Raw genomic sequence first — 7391 nt, forward strand, 5'->3', positions numbered from 1 at the left:
ATACAAACAATAAACATTATTTTATTTTAAAATAATATATATATATATTTTTATTTTTATTTTTAATTTTTTTAAATTTTTTTTTATAAGTTTGTACTCCTCCAATCAGAATATGACATTGTCCCTAATGTCAAAATAACTATTAATAAAGAGTACATAATGAAAGAGATATCACCTGGAATTTTATTGAAGATAACAAACTGAAACAAACGCAAACCAATCCACGACTTTTGAATCAATGATCCAACTTCCTTTTCTTATTGCTTGATTGCGACCAATTGATCTTTGTTATCATCGGATCAGGCTTATGAACAAAAGCTTCCAAATCATCAATTAATTGGTCGGCAGTCGAAGCACAGATGAGCATCCTTCGTGAATTTTCTGAAATGAAATTCTGTTCCACAGCTTTATCAAGAAATGTCAACAAACTGTCATAATAATTATTGATATTCAACAAGCCCACAGGTTTATTATGGATATTAAGTTGTGCCCAAGAAACAGTGTGAAAAATTTCTTCTAATGTACCAAAACCACCTGGTAGTGCGATAAAAGCATCAGAATTTTCAATCATTTTTGTGATTCTTTCATACATAGAAGAAACTTTTAATTCCTCACCAATCGTAACACCTGTAATATTTCCTTCAGCTAAAGCTGTAGGAATAATACCCAAAACCTGACTACCTCCAAGATGAGCAGATGTTGAAACAGATCCCATTAACCCAATATTACCTCCCCCATATACCAAGTGAATTTTTCTCTCAGCCAATATCTTTCCAAGATTATTCGCTGCTTCTACAAACACTTCATTTTTTCCAGGACTCGACCCACAAAATACACAAATATTTTTCAATGATTGTGCAGAGGTTCCAGCCATGTTTTTTTACTTTCTTCTTTTTTTTTCTGCGAAAATAGAGAGAAAGATGAGAGATTTTATAGGGGTAATATGTTATCAGGACAAAACTATGGGTCACAGTTGTAAACAGAATAAACAGTAAAAACAATAATGACACACATGCATGTAAACAGTAGTGTGATTGTGGCTCACAATTTTCCTCTGGTTTTACGTCCAGAAACGGCTTCAACGCCTTCTATGAGTCGAGGATATGCTTCCCATCCAATTTTCTTATAAATTGGCAAACAGGGTCTTTTTTAGTCGGATTCCCAAGACTATGACGCTCATCTTGGAATTGTTTCCATAAACGGAGAAGTTCAATATGCACATGTCCACTAGAATGCGTCTCAAGAGTCAATAAGATGTTATCTAAAGACTCCTTACTCAGCCCATTCTTAATGAAACCAATTTTATCTTCTCTGTTATTGGAAACACATCCCAAAGATCTGCATCGTTTGTCACAAGTCCATCTTGCACACTTATGACAAACCCCTAAACTTTTGGCCCTTCGTTTTTTCGCATAAGTGCTTTTTCCTAATCCAGGCAAATACCGAATGAGCAATGATTGTGGAACTTCTCCTCCTAATCGGACCTTAGCTTATATTACAAGACGAATATCTTCTGGAATTCTTTTTTGCATTAGCAATCTCAATCTTTCACATCTTCCTGCATAAATTTTTCTTAGAACATTTTCAGAAACAGAGGGAAAATATTTACAAATTTTTGAGAGAATTTCATCCATTTTGAAAAGAAAAGAAATGATTTTTTTTTATTTTTGTATCAGCAATTATGGGAAACTGATTAAACCGACTATGAGAGTCACGGAGTACCGTGATCCGCCATTTAATCGGGAAAATAAAAAGATTAAGGAAACATGAAATAAAAACAAACAAAATTAAATGCAACACAAAAAAATCAAGGATCAGAAAGGGAAATAAACTCTTCTTGAAAGATTTCATTTTCCAAAAATGGTTTAAGCCTTTGTCCATTCACTTTAAAAACATCACCATTTTTAGGATTTTCAATATCCACAGCTCCATAAGTATACACATGCTTTACAACATATGGGCCTGTCCATCTTGATCGTAATTTTCCTGGGAATATGTGAAGTCGAGAATTATAAAGCAAAACTTTTTTACCAATCTCAAAAGATTTTCTAAGAATTGTTTTATCATGAAATGATTTGATTTTTGCTTTATAAATCCTTGAATTCTCATACGCGTCATTTCTGAGTTCATCAAGTTCATTAAGTTGCAATTTACGCAATTTGTTGGCATCATCCATGCTTGAATTTAAAGTTTTGATCGCCCAATAAGCTTTATGTTCCAATTCCACAGGCAAATGACAATGTTTTCCATAAACCAACCTATAGGGAGACATATTCAATGATGTTTTAAAAGCTGTTCGATATGCCCAAAGTGCATCATTAAGTCGCAGAGACCAATCTTTTCTATTTGAGTTAACAGTTTTTTCCAAAATTTGCTTTATCTCCCTATTAGCTAATTCAACTTGTCCATTTGTTTGAGGATGATAAGGAGTAGTTACTTTGTGAGTAATACCATATTTTTTCATTAATGAAGCAAATGGTTTATTAACAAAGTGAGTTCCCCCATCACTTATCATGGCTCGAGGAATTCCAAATCTACTAAAAATATTTTCTTTTAAAAATTTGATGACGATTTTATGATCATTTGTTCGACATGGAATTGCCTCTATCCATTTGGAAACATAATCAACTGCAACTAAAATATACAAGTATCCAAACGACGGTGGAAAAGGTCCCATAAAATCTATTCCCCAACAATCAAAGATTTCAATTTCAATAATAGGATTCAAAGGCATCATGTTTCTTTTTGAAATCGCACCCAATTTTTGACAATTTTCACAGATCTTGCAGATTTCGTGGGTGTCTTTAAACAAAGTGGGCCAATAAAATCCACACTGCAAGATTTTTGCAGCTGTTTTCTTTGAAGAAAAATGTCCTCCGCATGCTTCTGAATGACAAAATTTAATGACACTACTTACCTCATTGTCGGGTATGCAACGTCGAAAAATTTGATCCGGACAATACTTGAACAGATACGGATCATCCCAATAAAAGTTTTTTACCTCATTCAAAAATTTTCTTTTATCTTGAGAACTCCATTGCGGTGGCATTTTTCCGGTCACTAGAAAATTTACTATGTTAGCAAACCAAGGTGTAGTAGTAACTGAAAATAGAAGTTCATCAGGAAAATTATCGTTAATTGGTGTCATTTCACAAGATGATCCTGTTACTAGTCTTGATAAATGATCGGTTACGACATTCTCGTTTCCTTTTTATCTTTGATCACAATGTCAAATTCTTGGAGCAACAAAATCCATCGTATCAGCCGTGGCTTTGCATCCTGTTTGGTCAACAAATATCTAATAGCAGAATGATCAGTAAAAACAATAGTCGTTGATCCAATCAAATAAGAACGAAATTTATCTAATGCAAATATTACAGCAAGTAGTTCTTTTTCAGTTGTGGAGTAATTCATTTGAGCATTGTTTAAAGTTCTACTTGCATAATATATCACATAAGGCTTACCGTTTCTTCTTTGACCCAATACTGCACCGACTGCATAATCACTCGCATCGTACATGATTTCAAATGGTAAAGACCAATCAGGAGGTTGCATGATAGGAGCTGATGTTAAATGTCGAATGATTTTATCAAAAGCATTTTAACATTCTTGAGTCCACTCAAATGCAGTGTCTTTTGTTAAGAGGTTACGAATGAGTTTAGAGATTAAACTAAAGTCCTTTATAAACCTCCTATAAAATCCAGCATGTCCCAAAAATGAGCGAATTTCTTTAATGGTTTTTGGAGGGGGTACATTGGCATTGACATCAACTTTTGCTTTATCAACTTCAATTCCATTAGATGACACGACATGTCCCAAAACAATTCCAGAAGTAATCATGTAATGACATTTTTCTCAATTTCAAATAAGACCTTTTCCTCGCATCTTTTTAAGACGTTTTTCAAATTTTCAAGACAATTATCAAATGTATTCCCAAAGACAGTTAAATCATCCATGAAAATTTCCAAACAAATTTCAACCATGTCGCAAAAAATGCTTAGCATACATCTTTGAAATGTTTCTGGGGCATTGCATAATCTAAATGGCATCCTTCTAAATGCAAATGTTCCAAAAAGACATGTGAATGTAGTTTTATCTTGTTCTTCGAGTGCAATGAGAATTTGATAATAACCTGAATATCCATCAAGAAAACAGTAGTATGGATGACCTGCTACTCTTTCTAAAGTTTGATCCAAAAATAGTAATGGAAAATGATATTATCTAGTGGCGTCATTTAATTTTCTATAATCAATACACATCCGCCAACTAGATGGGACTCGACTTGTTAACAATTCACCTTTTTCATTTTTTATCACTGTGATGCCAGATTTTTTCGGAACTACTTGTGTTGGGCTTACCCACTTACTATCAGAAATAAGGTAGATAATCTCAACATCAAGTAGTTTGAGAACTTCAGTTTTCACAACATCTTTCGTGTGTGGATTTAATCTCCTTTGTGGTTGTTGAGATGTTTTTGCATTTTCTTCTAAGTGAATTTTGTGAGTGCCAATTAGTGGATTAATGCCCTTGAGATCTTTTAGTGTCCAATCAATTGTATTTTTATGTCTTTTAAGCATATCAACTAATTTACCTTCTTCATCACTTGCTAGTTTGGAAGAAATTACCACCGGATATGTTTCATCTTCTCCAAGAAATGCATACTTCAATTCTTCTGGCAAGGGTTTTAACTCCAATATGGGTGGTTCGTCTTTGTTCTCATATTTTGCATCAAATTCTTTCTCTGATCCTGGTAACGAGTGATACCTCATAAAATCATCAAGATCAATTTCAATATTTTCTTTAACAGTTTCAATTGAACACATATCTAATTGATCACGAGTACTCCCTTCTTGAATGTTTTCTTCCACAAGAGTTTCAATAAGATTTTCATCTTCACTTTCATCTCCTTTGTCATGTGGTTGCTTACAAAGATTAAACACATTAAGCTCCAAGGTCATGTTACCAAATGACAACTTCATTATTCCATTCCTGCAATTTATAAGAGCATTAGAAGTTGCTAAAAATGGACGACCTAAAATTACAGGAATTGCATTACAAGCTTCGATAGGTTGTGTATCTAAAACTATGAAATCGACAGGATATACAAAGTTATCAACTTGGACCAACACGTCTTCTACCATACCTCTTGGCACTTTAACAGATCTATCAGCAAGTAAAAGTGTTACCGAAGTAGGTTTTAACTCGCCTAGATTGAGTTCTTGATAAACTGAATATGGAAGTAAATTCACACTAGCTCCAAGGTCAAGCAAGGCTTTTTTAATCTTTCGTTCTCCAATAATACAAGAAATAGTAGGACAACCAGGGTCTTTGTATTTCAAAGCATTATTATTTTGAATGATTGCACTTACTTGTTCGGCTAAAAATGCTTTCTTTTTCACATTCAATTTTCTTTTCACAGTGCATAGGTCTTTCAAAAATTTGGCATATGATGGTACCTGTTTTATTGCATCTAATAAATGAATATTAACTTTTACTTGTTTAAAAATATCATATATATCAGAATTCAAATTTGATTTTTTTTATATTTTTCTATGCATGAGGGAATGGTGGTGGCAATGTCGGTTGAACCTCCTCTTCGCAAGTTATGGGTTCCACTTCCTTACTCTTTGGAGTTGATTTATCATCATCTTCACAAGGTTCAAGAATGGATTTTTCCAGAACCTTACCACTTCGAAGGGTAATAACAGATTTTACCTGATCCATCGGTTGAGTTCCAGAAGTTCCAGTTTGTGAATGGTGATCCTTGGGATTAGGTAGAGGTTGTGAATGAAATTTACCTTTTTCATGAACATTAAGTACAGATGCAAATTTAGCAAGAGTATCTTTCAAATCTGTCATGGTTTGAGCAGTTTGAGTATTGATAGACTCTTGCTTTGCAATGAAAGAATTCAATATATCTTCCAAATTCCTTTTAGGTGGAGGAACATAAGGTGCATAATTTTGAAAATTTTGTTGATTTTGGAAATGTGGTTGTGAAAATTGTGCAGCATTATCATTCCTCCAACTAAAATTTGGATGATTTCGCCAACCTGGATTGTAACTTTGAGAAAATGGTTCAAAATTTGGCCTTTTGAGATTGTTTAAAACATTGGCTTGTTCATGGAGACATTCTTTAAAAGAAAGCAAAGTGGGACAATCTTTTGTAGAATGATCACTTGTATCACAGATGTGACATGCAATTTCTTGAACAGATTTTAATTGACCATTCTTTTTCAATTCAAGTGCCTCAACTTTTCTTGCCAAAGAGGTAAATCTAGCTTGAAGATCATGTTCATCTTTGAGAGTGCACATACCTCCACCAGATGTAGGAGATTGAATCTTGTTTGATGGTTCGATTGTGTAGAACCCGTAACTTAGACTACGTATAAGTCATGCATAATTCTAGTATTTAAATTAAAATGATTTTTATTGCATGAGTTTCTAAATTTGATTATTTTACGTAGTAGTTTAAATTTTTGTCGTCTCAATTATTTCAGTGAGGCCGGACTGGAGTTAGAGTTTTGAGATAGAATTTAAGATTCAGAAAACATTTCCAGAATTTAATTTAGCTAGCAAGTAAGTTAATTTAAGTTATTAAGGAGGTTTGAGGATTTATTTAAGTAACTTGAGGTAAGTAGAGAATAAATTCGTTTAAGTTCCATAATTAAGGAATTAGTTCACTAAATTATTTAAAAAATAAGTGAGGCTTTTAAGGGTTATAAATTTAGTAAATAATCAACAATTTCCCTTCATTTTTACACCAAATTTCGGCCACCATTAATGACTAGACAATTCCTTTGCCAACTCACCCTTTGACTCATTCTTTGTTGTTTTAGCAAGCCAACCTTTTTAATTATTAATCAACCTTAATTAATTAATTAATAAGCAATATCCTAGTCTAGATTAGCAAGGAATTTCGGTCACCTCATTCTAGAATCATCCAATAATCATTTGTTAGCAAACAAAATTCAAAATTCAAAATGGTAGGAGACTTGGTCTTGATTTGGTCCCTATATTTTGCACCCATTCCCTCACTCCCCTAACCGATATTATTTCCCCCTCTCCACCGAAATTCAAAGCCATTTTCAGAGCCATAAAACCGTGAGAATCATAGCAAGAACTAGAGAGAAAATTTAATAGAAGACAAGGAAAGAAGATCACTCTACCTCCTCCGCGCCGGATCGTCTCGTTCTTTCGTTTTCTATCAAAACGAAACCAGGCATGCATATATTTTTCCTTGACTCTTCAATCAAGTCATATTATGTTTTTTTAAACCTTACATGATCATGTTTTAATAGCCAAAAACCGAAATATATCATGAACATTTCGAAAATAAAGATGCAGATTTTTTTTAGTTTCATGACAAGCTTCACGGTTTGCTTTGTTTTGTG

The sequence above is a fragment of the Primulina huaijiensis genome, chromosome 2 (genome assembly GCF_012295235.1).
Source record: "Primulina huaijiensis isolate GDHJ02 chromosome 2, ASM1229523v2, whole genome shotgun sequence".
Classification (NCBI taxonomy): domain Eukaryota; kingdom Viridiplantae; phylum Streptophyta; class Magnoliopsida; order Lamiales; family Gesneriaceae; genus Primulina; species Primulina huaijiensis.